This window comes from Plectropomus leopardus, chromosome 5, assembly GCF_026936395.1.
Source record: "Plectropomus leopardus strain MGB_pleo_1.0 chromosome 5, ASM2693639v1, whole genome shotgun sequence".
Lineage (NCBI taxonomy): Eukaryota > Metazoa > Chordata > Actinopteri > Perciformes > Serranidae > Plectropomus > Plectropomus leopardus.
The window spans coordinates 5,352,103-5,369,799 of record NC_142180.1 but is presented as its reverse complement, the minus strand read 5'-3'; the positions used below and the strand labels follow the sequence as shown (position 1 = coordinate 5,369,799).

Here is a 17,697-nt window from a genome sequence, read left to right as displayed (position 1 = left end):
GAGTAACAAACCCAGAGACTTAAGCTAACAAAACAGAGACTGCATGGGTGCATATACATTATTAGATCCTTGAATGTGTATCTGTTGATTATTGTTCCAGTCCAGTGTCGTCTTTTTGAGTCTTATATAGAGTCAATTTTTCTCATTTTCTTTCTAGTTGTGTGTCTTTCCATTGAAAAGATTTAATTCATGGTTATTGGCCACTGGTCCTTTGTTGGTGGTGCTTCCTTACCCCAATTTCTAGTGAGAGCTTTCTTGCTTGGTACCAGCAGTGTTTGATCAAACATCTATCACTGACAATGACAGTTTCTTCAAATAATTTACACAATTAAAACACCAAACAACTTTCACTTGTCAGTTTTGCTGTAATAAAGAAAAAAAAATTAGATTCTTCCATGATAATTCATTTATTCTTTGCCGAATGAGAGCAAAATTTGCTTACAGCTCAGAACAAGCACACAGTAGGAATCAAGACAGGATATTTTGTATTTATCTATAGGTGGTAATAACAGAATCATGACCATTTCAAACTGTTGTTGAACAATATGTCTCACTGACAAAAAGCTTGCATTCAATTTTTTGCAAATTCAAGTCTTTTAAGTGTTTCTTTCTTATGAGCTAAGAAATCAATTTTTAATTACCTTAATTTAGATGACGCACACATGATAGCTGCAGTGTAAAGGGAGGAAGGCAACATATACAGCCTCTAATTCACCAAATGATTGCACCTGAGGGAGGTGGAGCCTTTCCAGGTCAGTGTGTTGGGTTTATCTACCCTGCCTCAGGTCGTTCATTTAATCTGTCGCTGGAGGCTTTCTGGGGAACACATTCTTTTCTGTCAAAATGTGATTAGCACAGAGCTCTGTCCTCATGCTGTTGCAGAAGCTGTGTATTAAATGTCAGACATCTTTTGAGGGCTTTAAGAATCATTATGTTGAATTTTGCAGACTTTGAATTGACCCCTTCTGTCCCCTTCTTTTGTGTTTTTGTGAGGCATCCCTTTATGAAATTATTGAATGTTGGGACACTGTAAAACACGTCCAACGATTTGATATAAAATGTTCAACTAATAAATGTTATTGCTTTTTGTAATTCTCATTCTGAATTTGATTTCTGCAACACAAAAAAAGTTGTGACAAGGGCATTGTTACCACTTTGCTACATCACCTCTTCCTTTTTGTAACACACAATAAGCGTGTGGAAACTGAGGACACTTACTGTGCTAACATTTTTGGAACACGTTGCAGGCATCAAATTCAGAATGAGTATATATTTACAAAATACAAAACAAAATAACACAGTGTCCCAACTTTTTTTGGAATCAGGTCGTATTTCATTACTTGTCATTCCTATCTCAGCATTGACTGTCTGAGAAAACTGAACCGCAAATTCCGTCCCCAGTAATTTTAACACCTCCATCCTATATATTCTGTGTCTAAAATTGGCTACAGGCTCACTGGTAAATCATTTCTTTCTTTATATGGTTAGAGGGGCAACAAGTTTTCAAGAGCAAAGGACACAGGAGCTAAGATTTCTCAGTTACATACTTTAAAACATAAAATCCTCCAGCTTCACCCGTCTGGAGGAGATGATGTGAGCACATATTCCCACTAGATGCCAGTCTGCCTGCTCATTAAGAGCTCAGTATAAAGCCTAACTCTGATGCCACATTTTGAAAATGCTCATTAGAAAGTGTGTGTGGTGTTTTTGGAGGTCCTCACCAAACCTCAGAGCCATTACCCCATCAACCACCACCCTGCGCTCAACTGACTCCCAGTTTACCCATTTAGGCCAGTGCAGGCTCTCTCCACACGCCTGACAACCAGATTAATCTGTGAGCTTGTTTTTTTTCCATGTTTTTTTTTAGTTTGGCAAAGTTTTATGTCCTACTCTCACATACCTCTAAACCTGGATGATGTCTGCCGAGGCCTCCATCAAGTTCGGCTCACACAGGGCTTGGTGTGTTGTGTGTCAGTCAGGATCATTTCAAGTGTTGGAGTAAACAGAATTCAGACCTCTGATCCCCTTCCCCAGCTTTCAAATTTACAGAAAGCACTGACAGGCCTGCAGCCTTTCACTTCACGTTGTCATTTTGTAAGAGTGTCAGAAATTCAGTATGTTATAAAGTTTAGTTTTTGGAAGTTATATTCTCTGCAGAGTCATGACAGTGACATTTGAGTCTGACCTCTCTCTCTTTGATTGATTGTTTGTGTCCATCAGGGCTGGAGAGAGTGGGAAGAATGCAGCAGAAGAACAAGGAGTATGAACCCCAGCATGCATCTGAGATGGGACAGAGAGAGTCTAAAGCCACAGGGTGAGTGTATTCACAAATCACGTGTGCTCTGAATAGCACAATTTTTCCTTTTTTCTTTTAGCACATACTGCAGCTGCCCTTACAATGTAGGTACTGTTGCATGCTGAATGCACACAATCAGGAAGTACTACTTCCTAAAAACATTACACCCTGAACTTTGACCCTCTAGTTCACATATCTTGCATTGACATATAACAAAACATTTATTGAGTCAATCAGAGACAGAGGTCAACCCAGAGAACTCTGCTTTTATTATATTGCAATGTAGTTTATTACTTTAAGTAATGACTGTATATTCTAAAACAGTGAACATCCTAAACATCCTAAAATCATAGAAATGTCCTAAAATCCTAAAAGCATCCTAAAATCCCAGAAACATCCTTAAATCCTAGAAACGTCCCAAAATCCTAGAAACGTCCCAAAATCCTAGAAATGGCCCAAAATCCTGGAAACGTCCTAAAATCTTAGAAGCATGTATGGGACTGCTGCAACTGGCCCCTGGCTTCCTTTCATTTGGCAAAAGTGGCCCCCAAGCAAAGAAGTCGAGTTTCCCTGATCTAAATAATTCACCACTGCTTATTTTTAACCAGCAATGAAGGACAAAACTATAAAAATACAATTAAAGCTTTTTCTGTTCACTGTCACTGTGTGCATGTGTGTTTGTGTGTGTGTGTCTGCAAAGATAAATGTCAGCCTTTTAAGAGGGTGAATTAGTAATTTTTTCAGTGTTTTGTATGTACTGTTTGTCTACATAGACTAAAGGAGATCCATAGTATGACAGCCACAGTGTTGTATGTGTGTCTGTGCGTGTGCTCCTGTGATTTGATTGGCACATGTCACGCACGCCTGTCAGTGAGGAAAAAAGAAAAATGAGCCTTCAAAGTGTAGTGATTCATGCCCTGCTGCTCTGTTTAATGTCTCGCCGAGATCTAATTACAGCCGCTCTGAATCTAGCTCCCCGCTTTTAATTAACACGCCCAAAAAAGGGAATTGGAGCAAAAATATAAAATTAATTGAATGGAATTTGTAATTCAAAGTGTGAGAGTGAGAGAAGAAGGAGAGGAGATCAAATACGAGTCCGTACTTTTAAGAGTTGGCTCCCCTGGGGTTTCCCAGCCTGTGTTTCAAGGTTTGTCTGTTATGAGTCCACAGAGGGGCCACGGCCTCCATTTTCAAAACGAAGCACCAGAATTAAGCTTTATATAGAGCAGAATAATGATGTGGATTTTTGCTGGGAGAAATAGTCTTTTAATAAGTGAAGGCTGGCAGAGAAGGCCACTCTCAAGGCTGCAGAGCCTGGATTAATGCAGCAGGCAGGAATCATTTATAGAGGAATCACTCAAGCTCACACACTATTGATTTCACCCAACGGGTTCACCAACACACACATGCACAAGTTAAAGGACTTCATTCCATTCAACTTGTGTTTATAGAGAAAGTTTGTTTCATTTTTCAATAATTCTTTGGTTGGCAGATGGAAAAACAGACTTTCTAAATTCCAAGAGAAACATAAAATGCAGTCTTTGCAATACTGATGTAAAGAGAAGGGCCCGAAACATCAGTAGATGGTGCTTTGGGAACACTTTTTATTATTTTTTTTCTAATATATATTTATTTTTTATTTTTATTTTTTATATATATATATATATATATATATATATATATATATATATATATATATATATATATATATAGAGAAAAAATAATTTTTAAAAAAAAAAAACTTTTAACAGCCAAATTATGTCTGCAGTTCAGTGATGAAGCACATGTTTTGGTCAAAGCTGATAATTTTTTTTTTCCATTCTTAGCACACATGAAGAAGAGTGTTGAAAGAGGTTCAGATCTTCTGTGAGTAAATACAAAAAAATTAAAATTACTAATATCTCAAATATAAGGCTATCATCGGTCTTTTTTTTTTTAATTGCTGTTAATCACTGAATTTCAATAATTGAATCAGCCAGACACAGCAGATGCAGCTGGGAGGTGTCACTTAAGAACCCAGTTGTATGGAACATGTTGCCTGTGCATGATATGCGGCACAACGATACCAGGTTGAAGAAACGCTGCCCATAACGACGTAGTATAAGGAGTGCCCCTAAGGCAGGTGGGGGATGAGACCCACATACAACAGACTTTCATGCAAGAATAATGTCGGAATGCAATTTTTTTCTTACCACATACCTCCTTCCCCTAAACCTAACCATCTGTGCCTTTGTTGCCTAATATAATTGTTCATGCCACCATTTGCATTTGTTGACGTTCCACCGATGGTTGCCATGTGCCTGTGTTGTCTAAACATAACCATGGGCTGCGTCATCCCAATGTGTGCATTTGTTGACATGAAAAATGAAAAAATTGGCTCGCCTCTGACTACTTCTCCTTGTCTCTGCCCTGGTAAACCTAACAGCCTTCTGTCTCCGACCATGAGTTTTGCCTGTGCACTTCTTAGTTCTCGTCTGTCTGTGGCTGTGCGGTGTTCTACTGCTTCGGCTCTGTCGAGAGTTTGCCATTCTTCCTGCTGTCTTAAGAGCCTCTTGCCAAGCGAAACATCTCCTCCGTGTGAGTGCCGCTGGTGTTTATTGTCCTGATGGTACATCAATTCCCTGCCTGTCTTCGTTGATCCCGCTGCCTGCTCCTACTGGATTCATCTGCTCAGCTTCCTGCCTTCCTGATGCCCTCTCTGGAGTCCCCGCTTTTCCCACAAGCTCCCTGCTGCAAGTGTTTCTTTAACTTACCTGATAAATTTACCTGCCAATCTGCTCCACATTAACAATTTCCCCACTCGAACTCTGAACTATCACCTATGAATGTGAGTTCACCTCAATCTCTCTACCAACTCTGCTTGACCCTTGAACTCTGCTCCACCCCAGAACTGATAACTGTCCCTACTTACCTGCATCCTGATTATACTCACCTTTGCTCCATTTAGTCTGCCAGAAAATTAAATAAAGGTCATTACCAACTACTCACCTGCTTTGTTGTGCTGCAATTGGGTCATACCACTCCCCGTTACAATGTCATTCAAAATAAAATAGTCATACTTCAACATGATACACACTGACGTTTTTATGCATTTTCATTCCATTTTGGACCATATACTATACTAGGCATTTTTTATGCCATTTTAGATGACATACTATATACTGTGACATTTTTATGTATTTTCATGCCAGTTTCGAAGACATATTATGCGATGACAATTTCATGCCGTTTTCGACATACTAAACTATGATGTTTTTATTCATTTTCATGCCATTTTGGACAATATACTATACTATGACGTTTTTATGCATTTTCACACAATTTTAGACAACATAGTGCTATGACTTTTTTGTGCAATTTTAGACAACATACTATACTATGATGTTTTAATGCCAATTTGGACAACATACTGTACTATAATTTCTTTTGTATTTTTGTGCCATTTTTGATGACATACTATACTATGGTGTTTTTTATTTATTTTTGTGCCATTTTGGACGACCACATCATCTGCAAAGAGCAGAGACCCAATCCTGAGGTCACCAAACCGGACCCCCTCAACACCCTGGCTGCGCCTAGAAATTCTGTCCATAAAAGTTATGAACAGAATCGGTGACAAAGGGCAGCCCTGGCGGAGTCCAACCCTCACCAGAAACGAGTTTGACTTACTGCCGGCAATGCGGACCAAGCTCTGGCACCGGTCATACAGGGAACGGACAGCCCGTATCAGGGAGTCATGCAGATGATGTGGTCCTGTTGGCTTCATCAGGCCGTGACCTTCAGCTCTCACTGGATTGGTTCGCAGCCGAGTGTGAAGCGGCTGGGATGAGAATCAGCACCTCCAAATCCGAGACCATGGTTCTCAGCCGGAAAAGGGTGGCGTGTCCCCTCCGGATCGGGGACGAAGTCCTGCCCCAAGTGGAGGAGTTTAAGTACAGCGTCTGCAGTAATGCGGACTCTGCACCGGTCTGTCGTGGTGAAGAGGGAGCTGAGCCGAAAGGCAAAGCTCTCGATTTACCGGTCGATCTTCGTTCCTACCCTCACCTATGGTCACGAGCTTTGGGTAGTGACCGAAAGAACAAGATCGCGGGTACAAGCGGCCGAAATGAGTTTCCTCCGTAGGGTGGCTGGGCTCTCCCTTAGAGATAGGGTGAGAAGCTCGGTCATCCGGGAGGAGCTTGGAGTAGAGCCGCTGCTCCTCCGCATTGAGAAGAGCCAGATGAGGTGGCTCGGGCATCTAATTAGGATGCCTCCAGGACGCCTCCCTGGTGAGGTGTTCAGGGCACATCCCACCGGTAGGAGGCCCCGGGGAAGACCCAGGACACGCTGGAGAGACTACGTCTCACAGCTGGCATTTTGGACCACATACTGTACTATGACGTTTTTATCCCATTTTGGACCATATACTGAATACTGTGACATTTTATGTATTTTCATGCCATTTTGGAAGACATATAATACAATGACAATTTCATGCCACTTTTGATGACATTTTTATGCCATTTTAGATGACATACTAAACTACGATGTTATTATGCATTTTCATACCATTTTGGACGACAAACTATTCAATGATACTTTTATGCCATTTTAGACAACATACTATACTGTGATATTTTTATGCCACTTTGGACGACATACTATACTATGACGATTTTTGTGCGATTTTAGACGACATACTATACTATGACCTTTTTATGCCATTTTGGACCACATACTGTACTATGACGTTTTTATTCCATTTTGGACCACATACTGAATACTGTGACACTTTTTTATGTATTTTCATGCCATTTTTGAAGACATACTATACAATGACAAATTCATGCCATTTTCGAAGACATGTTATACGATGACATTTTCATGCCATTTTGGACGACATACTAAACTGTGATGTTTTTATGCATTTTCATGCTATTTTGGATGACATACTTTACTGTTATGTTTTTATAAATTTTCAGCCATTTTGGAGTATATACTTTACTATGACATTTTTATAAATTCTCATGCCATTTTTGATGACATACTATACTTTGACGTTTTAATGCCGTTTTGGGCAAAATACTATACTGTGATTTTTCTTCAGATTTTCATGCCATTTTGGATGACATACTATACTATGACATTTTTGTGCAATTTTGGACCACATACTGAATACTGTGACATTTTTATGTATTTTGATGCCATTTTTGAAGACATATTATACGATGACAATTTCATGCCATTTGCGAAGATATGCTAAACTATGGTGTTTTTTTGTATTTTTGTGCCATTTTAGATGACATACTATACTATGGTGTTTTTATGTGTTTTCGTGCCATTTTTTTGGACGACATACTATACTATGACGCTTTTATACCATTTTGGACAATATACTATACTCTGACATTTTTATACATTTTCATGCCATTTTGGACGACATGCTATGATGTTTTTATGCATTTTCATGCCATTTTGGACGACATACTATACTATGCATTTTATGCCATTTTGGATGACATGGTATACTATGACGTTTTTATGCCATTTTGGATGACATACTATACTATGATGTTTTCATGCAGTTTTGGATGACAATAAAAAGGCATAAGGCATGCCAAAACGCATAAAAAAGGTATAAAAAAGGCAAAAAATGTCTTAATTTAGCATTTGGAAAAAATGGCCTGTAGTATAGTATGACGAAAAACGTCAAATTTTGACATTTCGAAAAAATGGGAGGAAGTGACATATTATAGCTTACAGAGACGCACCATAGTATACAATGTCGAACAAAAGGCCAAAAACATCATAATTTAGCTGGTTCAAAAAATGGCCGAAAATTACATAGTATAGTATGTTAAAAAAGTTACATTTTAAAATGTCAAAATAGTGGCAGGAAACGACATGTTATAGCTTATAGAGATGTGCCATAGTATACAGTGTTGAAAAAAAGAATCAGGAAGGCAAAACATTTTAGAATAGTATGTCAGAAAAATGTTAAATATGACATGTCAGAAAAATGGCTAAAAAAGGACATATTATAGCTCTTAGAGAAGCGCCATAGTATTCGATGTTGAAAAAAAAAAATGGCTAAAAATGGCATGTTATAGCGTGGAGAGATGGGTCATAGAAAACAATGTCAAAAAAAAGGCCTAAAACGTCATAATTTAGCATGCCAAAAAAATGGGTGAAAAACAAATATTATACCTTGAAGGGATGCACCATAGTATGAAATGTCGAAAAAAAAGGCCAAAAACGTCAAATTTTGACATGTGGAAAAATGGCAGCAAACGACATATTATAGCTTGAAGACGCGTCAAACAAAAAAGGCCCAAAACATCATAATTAAACATGTGGAAAACAAACAAAAACAAAAACATTGCATAGTATGTCAAAAAAGTCACACTTTGAAATGTCAAAAAAATGGCAGCAAGCCACATATTATAGCTGATAGAGATGGGCCATAGCATACAATGTCAAAAAAAGACCAAAAACGTTTTAGTATAGTATGTCACAAAAATGTCAAATATGACATGTCAGAAAAATGGTTAAAAATTACATATTATAGCTTGTAGAGATGCGCCACTGTTGAAAAAAGGCCCAAAACGTCATAATTTTGCATTTTTTGAAATATCAAAAAAATGGCAGGCAACAACATATTATAGCTCATAGAGACGCGCCCTAATGTCATATTATAGTATGTCAAAAAATGTCAAATATGACATTTTAAAAGAAATGGCTCAGAACTACATATTATAGCTTGTAGAGACACGTTATAGTATAGAATGTCCAAAAAAAGGCTAAAAACTTTATAATTTAGCATGTCGAAAAATTGGCTGAAAATAACATTGCATAGTATAGTATGTCAAAAAAAGTCAAATTTTGGCAAGTCAAAAAATGGCTGAAAACCACATATTATAGCTCATAGACACGTGCCATGACGTGGACTATAGTAAGTCAAAAGTGGTAAAATATGACATGTCCCAAAAAGTGCTGAAAACACCTCAAAACAGCATAAAATAGCATGCTGAGACTCGCCATAGCATAGTTTATTGCAAAAATGCCCAAAACGCCACAAAAATGCATGTTGAAAAAATGACCGAAAAGGCAAGGCTATTGTAAGGCAAAATGTCAAAATATGACATGTCCCAAAAGCAGCTGAAAACACTTCAAAACAGCAACAACTAGCGTGTAGAGACACGCCATAGCATAGTTTCTTACAAAAATGGCCAAAAATATCATAATAATGCATGTTGAAAAAGTGACCGAAAAGGCAAGGCTATAGTATGTTTAAAATGTCAAAATATGACATGTCCCAAAAACAGCTGAAAACACTTCAAAACAGCAAAAACTAGCGTGCAGAGACACGCCATAGCATAGTTTGTCACAAAAACGGCCAAAAACGGCTTAATAATGCATGTTGAAAAAATGACCGAAAAGGCAAGGCTATAGTAAGGAAAAAATGGTGAAATATGACATGTCCCAAAAACAGATGAAAACACCTCAAAACAGCATGAAATAGCATGCAGAGACACGCCATAGCATAGTTTGTTCCAAAAACGGCCAAAAACGCCTTAATAATACATGTCAAAAAAATGACTGAAAAGGCAAGGCTATAGTATGTCAAAAATGGTGAAATATGACATGTCCCAAAAACAGCCTCAAACACTTCAAAACAGCAAAAACTAGCGTGCAGAGACATGCCATAGCAGAGTTTCTTACAAAAACAGCCAAAATCATCAAATTAATGCATGGTGAAAAAATGACCAAAAAGGCAAGGCAAAAATGTCAAAATATGACATGTCCCAAAAACATCTGAAAACACCTCAAAACAGCATGAAATAACATACTAAGAAACGCCATAGAACGGTTTCTTACAAAAACGGCCAAAAACATCATAATAATGCATGTTGAAAAAATGACCGAAAAGGCAAGGCTATAGTATGTTTAAAATGTCAAAATATGACATGTCCCAAAAACAGCTGAAAACACTTCAAAACAGCAAAAACTAGCGTGCAGAGACACGCCATAGCACAGTTTCTTACAAAAACGGCCAAAAACACAATGATGTAACATGTTGAAAAAATGACCGAAAAGGCAAGGCAAAGTGTCAAAATATGGCATGTCCCAAAAACAGCCGAAGACACCTCAAAGCAGCATAAAATACCATGCTGAGACACAGTATAGCATAGTTTGTTACAAAAACCTCCAAAAACATCATAATCAAAATGCGTGTTGAAAAAATGACCGAAAAGGCAACGCTATAGTAAGGCAAAATTGTTAAAATATGACATGTCCCAAAAACAGCTGAAAACACCTCAAAACAGCATAAAATAACATGCAGAGAAATGCCATAGCACAGTTTCTTACAAAAATGGCCAAAAACACAATGATGTAGGATGTTGAGAAAATGACCGAAAAGACAAGGCTATAGTAAGGCAAAAATGTCAAAATAGGACATGTCCCAAAAACAGCTGAAAACACCTCAAAACAACATAAAATGGCATGCTGAGACTCGCCATAGCATAGTTTGTAACAAAAACGGCCAAAAACATCATAATAATGCATGTTGAAAAAATGACGGAAAAGGCAAGGCTATAGTAAGGCAAAATTGTTAAAATATGACATATCCCAAAAACAGCCTCAAACACTTCAAAACAGCAAAAACTAGCATGCAGAGACACGCCATAGCATAGTTTGTTACAAAAACGGCCAAAAACACAATGATGTAGCATGTTGAAAAAATGACCGAAAAGGCAAGGCAAAGTGTCAAAATATGGCATGTCCCAAAAACAGCCGAAGACACCTCAAAGCAGCATAAAATACCATGCTGAGACACAGTATAGCATAGTTTGTTACAAAAACCTCCAAAAACATCATAATCAAAATGCGTGTTGAATAAATAACCGAAAACGCAAGGCTATAGTAAGGCAAAAAGGTCAAAATATGACATGTCCCAAAAACAGCTGAAAACACCTCAAAACAACATGAAATAGCATGCTGAGACTCGCCATAGCATAGTTTGTAACAAAAACGGCCAAAAACATCATAATAATGCATGTTGAAAAAATGACGGAAAAGGCAAGGCTATAGTAAGGCAAAATTGTTAAAATATGACATGTCCCAAAAACAGCCTCAAACACTTCAAAACAGCAAAAACTAGCGTGCAGAGACACGCCATAGCATAGTTTGTTACAAAAAAAGCCAAAAACGCCTTAATAATGCATGTCAAAAAAATGACCGAAAAGGCAAGGCTATAGTAAGGCAAAAATTTCAAAATATGACATGTCCCAAAAACAGCTGAAAACATTTCAAAACAGCATAAAATAACATGCTGAGACATGCAATAGCATAGTTTGTTACAAAAATGGCAAAAAACACAATGATATAGCATGTTAAGAAAATGACTGAAAAGGCAAGGCTATAGTAAGGCAAAATTGTTAAAATATGACATGTCCCAAAAACAGCCTCAAACACTTCAAAACAGCAAAAACTAGCGTGCAGAGACACGCCATAGCATAGTTTGTTACAAAAACAGCCAAAAACATCATAATAATGCATGTTGAAAAAATGACCGAAAAGGCAAGGCTATACTATGTCAAAAATGGTGAAAAGTGACGTCCCAAAAACACCTGAAAACACTTCAGAACAGCAAAAACTAGCGTGTAGAGACACGGCATAGCACAGTTTCTTACAAAAACGGCCAAAAACATCATAATAATGCATGTTGAAAAAATGATTGAAACGGCAAGGCTATAGTAAGGCAAAATTGTTAAAATATGACATGTCCCAAAAACAGCTGAAAACATTTCAAAACAGCATAAAATAACATGCTGAGACATGCAATAGCATAGTTTGTTACAAAAACGGCAAAAAACACAATGATATAGCATGTTAAGAAAATGACTGAAAAGGCAAGGCTATAGTAAGGCAAAATTGTTAAAATATGACATGTCCCAAAAACAGCTGAAAACACTTCCAAACAGCAAAAACTAGCGTGCAGAGACACGCCATAGCATAGTTTGTTACAAAAACAGCCAAAAACATCATAATAATGCATGTTGAAAAAATGACCGAAAAGGCAAGGCTATACTATGTCAAAAATGGTGAAAAATGACGTCCCAAAAACACCTGAAAACACTTCAAAACAGCGAAAACTAGCGTGTAGAGACACAGCATAGCATAGTTTGTTACCAAAACGGCCAAAAACGCCTTAATAATGCATGTTGAAAAAATGACTGAAAAGGCAAGGCTATAGTAAGGAAAAATGTCAAAATATGACATGTCCCAAAAGCAGCTGAAAACACTTCAAAACAGCAAAAACTAGCGTGCAGAGACACAGTATAGCATAGTTTGTCACAAAAACAGCCAAAAACATCATAATAATGCATGTTGAAAAAATGACCGAAAAGGCAAGGCTATACTATGTCAAAAATGGTGAAAAATGACGTCCCAAAACACCTGAAAACACTTCAGAACAGCAAAAACTAGCGTGTAGAGACACAGCATAGCACAGTTTCTTACAAAAACGGCCAAAAACATCATAATAATGCATGTTGAAAAAATGACTGAAAAGGCAAGGCTATAGTAAGGAAAAATGTCAAAATATGACATGTCCCAAAAGCAGCTGAAAACACTTCAAAACAACATAAAATAGCATGCTGAGACATGCCATAGCATAGTTTGTTACCAAAACGACCAAAAACATCATAATAATGCATGTTGAAAAAATGACCGAAAAGGTAAGGCTATAGTAAGGCAAAATTGTTCAAATATGGCATGTCCCAAAAACAGCCTCAAACACTTCAAAACAGCAAAAACTAGCGTGCAGAGACACGGCATAGCATAGTTTGTTACAAAAACAGCCAAAAACATCATAATAATGCATGTTGAAAAAATGACCGAAAAGGCAAGGCTATAGTAAGGCAAAATTGTTAAAATATGACATGTCCCAAAAACAGCTGAAAACATTTCAAAACAGCATAAAATAACATGCTGAGACATGCAATAGCATAGTTTGTTACAAAAACAGCAAAAAACACAATGATATAGCATGTTAAGAAAATGACTGAAAAGGCAAGGCTATAGTAAGGCAAAATTGTTAAAATATGACATGTCCCAAAAACAGCTGAAAACACTTCAAAACAGCAAAAACTAGCGTGCAGAGACACGCCATATCATAGTTTGTTACAAAAACAGCCAAAAACATCATAATAATGCATGTTGAAAAAATGACTGAAAAGGCAAGGCTATAGTAAGGAAAAATGTCAAAATATGACATGTCCCAAAAGCAGCTGAAAACACTTCAAAACAACATAAAATAGCATGCTGAGACATGCCATAGCATAGTTTGTTACCAAAACGACCAAAAACATCATAATAATGCATGTTGAAAAAATGACCGAAAAGGTAAGGCTATAGTAAGGCAAAATTGTTCAAATATGGCATGTCCCAAAAACAGCCTCAAACACTTCAAAACAGCAAAAACTAGCGTGCAGAGACACGGCATAGCATAGTTTGTTACAAAAACAGCCAAAAACATCATAATAATGCATGTTGAAAAAATGACCGAAAAGGCAAGGCTATAGTAAGGCAAAATTGTTAAAATATGACATGTCCCAAAAACAGCTGAAAACATTTCAAAACAGCATAAAATAACATGCTGAGACATGCAATAGCATAGTTTGTTACAAAAACGGCAAAAAACACAATGATATAGCATGTTAAGAAAATGACTGAAAAGGCAAGGCTATAGTAAGGCAAAATTGTTAAAATATGACATGTCCCAAAAACAGCTGAAAACACTTCAAAACAGCAAAAACTAGCGTGCAGAGACACGCCATATCATAGTTTGTTACAAAAACAGCCAAAAACATCATAATAATGCATGTTGAAAAAATGACCGAAAAGGCAAGGCTATACTATGTCAAAAATGGTGAAAAATGACGTCCCAAAAACACCTGAAAACACTTCAAAACAGCGAAAACTAGCGTGTAGAGACACGGCATAGCATAGTTTGTTACAAAAACGGCCAAAACATCATAATAATGCATGTTGAAAAAATGACTGAAAAGGCAAGGCTATAGTAAGGCAAAATTGTTCAAATATGGCATGTCCCAAAAGCAGCTGAAAACACTTCAAAAAAGCAAAAAATAGCGTATAGAGACATGGCATAGCATAGTTTGTTACAAAAACGGCCAAAAACATCATAATAATGCATGTTGAAAAAATGATTGAAACGGCAAGGCTATAGTAAGGCAAAATTGTTAAAATATGACATGTCCCAAAAACAGCTGAAAACATTTCAAAACAGCATAAAATAACATGCTGAGACATGCAATAGCATAGTTTGTTACAAAAACGGCAAAAAACACAATGATATGGCATGTTAAGAAAATGACTGAAAAGGCAAGGCTATAGTAAGGCAAAATTGTTAAAATATGACATGTCCCAAAAACAGCCTCAAACACTTCAAAACAGCAAAAACTAGCGTGCAGAGACACGCCATAGCATAGTTTGTTACAAAAACAGCCAAAAACATCATAATAATGCATGTTGAAAAAATGACCGAAAAGGCAAGGCTATACTATGTCAAAAATGGTGAAAAATGACGTCCCAAAAACACCTGAAAACACTTCAAAACAGCGAAAACTAACGTGTAGAGACACGGCATAGCATACTTTGTTACAAAAACAGCCAAAAACATCATAATAATGCATGTTGAAAAAATGACCGAAAAGGCAAGGCTATAGTATGTTTAAAATGTCAAAATATGACATGTCCCAAAAACAGCTGAAAACATTTCAAAACAGCATAAAATAACATGCTGAGACATGCAATAGCATAGTTTGTTACAAAAACGGCAAAAAACACAATGATATAGCATGTTAAGAAAATGACTGAAAAGGCAAGGCTATAGTAAGGCAAAATTGTTAAAATATGACATGTCCCAAAAACAGCTGAAAACACTTCAAAACAGCAAAAACTAGCGTGCAGAGACACGCCATAGCATAGTTTGTTACAAAAACAGCCAAAAACATCATAATAATGCATGTTGAAAAAATGACCGAAAAGGCAAGGCTATACTATGTCAAAAATGGTGAAAAATGACATCCCAAAAACACCTGAAAACACTTCAAAACAGCAAAAACTAGCTTGCTGAGACTCGCCATAGCATAGTTTGTTACAAAGATGGCCAAAAACGCCTTAATAATGCATGTCAAAAAAATGACCGAAAAGGCAAGGCTATAGTAAGGCAAAAATGGTGAAATATGACATGTCCCAAAAACAGCTGAAAACATTTCAAAACAGCATAAATAACATGCTGAGACATGCAATAGCATAGTTTGTTACAAAAACGGCAAAAAACACAATGATATAGCATGTTAAGAAAATGACTGAAAAGGCAAGGCTATAGTAAGGCAAAATTGTTAAAATATGACATGTCCCAAAAACAGCTGAAAACACTTCAAAACAGCAAAAACAAGCGTGCAGAGACACGCCATAGCATAGTTTGTCACAAAAACAGCCAAAAACATCATAATAATGCATGTTGAAAAAATGACCGAAAAGGCAAGGCTATAGTAAGGCAAAATTGTTCAAATATGGCATGTCCCAAAAACAGCCTCAAACACTTCAAAACAGCAAAAACTAGCGTGCAGAGACATGCCATAGCATAGTTTGTTGCTAAAACGACCAAAAACATCATAATAATGCATGTTGAAAAAATGACCGAAAAGGCAAGGCTATAGTAAGGCAAAAATGTCAAAATAGTACATGTCCCAAAAACATCTGAAAACACCTCAAAACAACATAAAATAACATGCAGAGAAACGCCATAGCACAGTTTCTTACAAAAACGGCCAAAAACATCATAATAATGCATGTTGAAAAAATGATTGAAAAGGCAAGGCTATAGTAAGGCAAAATTGTTAAAATATGACATGTCCCAAAAACAGCTGAAAACACTTCAAAACAGGAAAAACTAGCGTGCAGAGACACAGTATACCATAGTTTGTCACAAAAACAGCCAAAAACATCATAATAATGCATGTTGAAAAAATGACCAAAAAGGCAAGACTATACTATGTCAAAAATGGTGAAAAATGACGTCCCAAAAACACCTGAAAACACTTCAAAACAGCGAAAACTAGCGTGTAGAGACACGGCATAGCATAGTTTGTTACAAAAACGGCCAAAAACGCCTTAATAATGCATGTTGAAAAAATGACTGAAAAGGCAAGGCTATAGTAAGGAAAAATGTCAAAATATGACATGTCCCAAAAGCAGCTGAAAACACTTCAAAAAAGCAAAAAATAGCATGTAGAGACACGGCATAGCATAGTTTGTTACAAAAACGGCCAAAAACATCATAATAATGCATGTTGAAAAAATGATTGAAACGGCAAGGCTATAGTAAGGCAAAATTGTTAAAATATGACATGTCCCAAAAACAGCTGAAAACATTTCAAAACAGCATAAAATAACATGCTGAGACATGCAATAGCATAGTTTGTTACAAAAACAGCAAAAAAACACAATGATATAGCATGTTAAGAAAATGACTGAAAAGACAAGGCTATAGTAAGGCAAAATTGTTAAAATATGACATGTCCCAAAAACAGCTGAAAACACTTCAAAACAGCAAAAACTAGCGTGCAGAGACACGCCATAGCATAGTTTGTTACAAAAACAGCCAAAAACATCATAATAATGCATGTTGAGAAAATGACCGAAAAGGCAAGGCTATACTATGTCAAAAATGGTGAAAAATGACGTCCCAAAAACACCTGAAAACACTTCAAAACAGCAAAAACTAGCGTGTAGAGACACGGCATAGCATACTTTGTTACAAAAACAGCCAAAAACATCATAATAATGCATGTTGAAAAAATGACTGAAAAGGCAAGGCTATAGTATGTTTAAAATGTCAAAATATGACATGTCCCAAAAACAGCTGAAAACACTTCAAAACAGCAAAAACTAGCGTGCAGAGACACGCCATAGCATAGTTTGTTACAAAAACAGCCAAAAACATCATAATAATGCATGTTGAAAAAATGACCGAAAAGGCAAGGCTATAGTAAGGCAAAAATGTCAAAATAGGACATGTCCCAAAAACAGCTGAAAACACCTCAAAACAACATAAAATAGCATGCTGAGACATGCCATAGCATAGTTTGTTACCAAAACGACCAAAAACATCATAATAATGCATGTTGAAAAAATGACCAAAAAGGTAAGGCTATAGTAAGGCAAAATTGTTCAAATATGGCATGTCCCAAAAACAGCCTCAAACACTTCAAAACAGCAAAAACTAGCGTGCAGAGACACGGCATAGCATAGTTTGTTACAAAAACGGCCAAAAACATCATAATAATGCATGTTGAAAAAATGACCGAAAAGGCAAGGCTATAGTAAGG

The 17,697-nt window shown here is 36.8% G+C and overlaps 1 long non-coding RNA gene across 1 annotated transcript in view; it reads left to right on the top strand.

Annotated features, from left to right (window-relative positions):
• The window catches only part of LOC148189503 (uncharacterized), an 83,296-nt gene extending 78,054 nt beyond the window's left edge, over positions 1-5,242 (top strand). The window contains exons 5-6 of the long non-coding RNA XR_015776513.1: positions 2,221-2,314; positions 4,764-5,242. This is a non-coding gene — a long non-coding RNA (uncharacterized LOC148189503). The remainder of the gene's footprint in view (positions 1-2,220; positions 2,315-4,763) is intronic.
• The last annotated feature ends 12,455 nt before the right edge of the window (positions 5,243-17,697 follow it).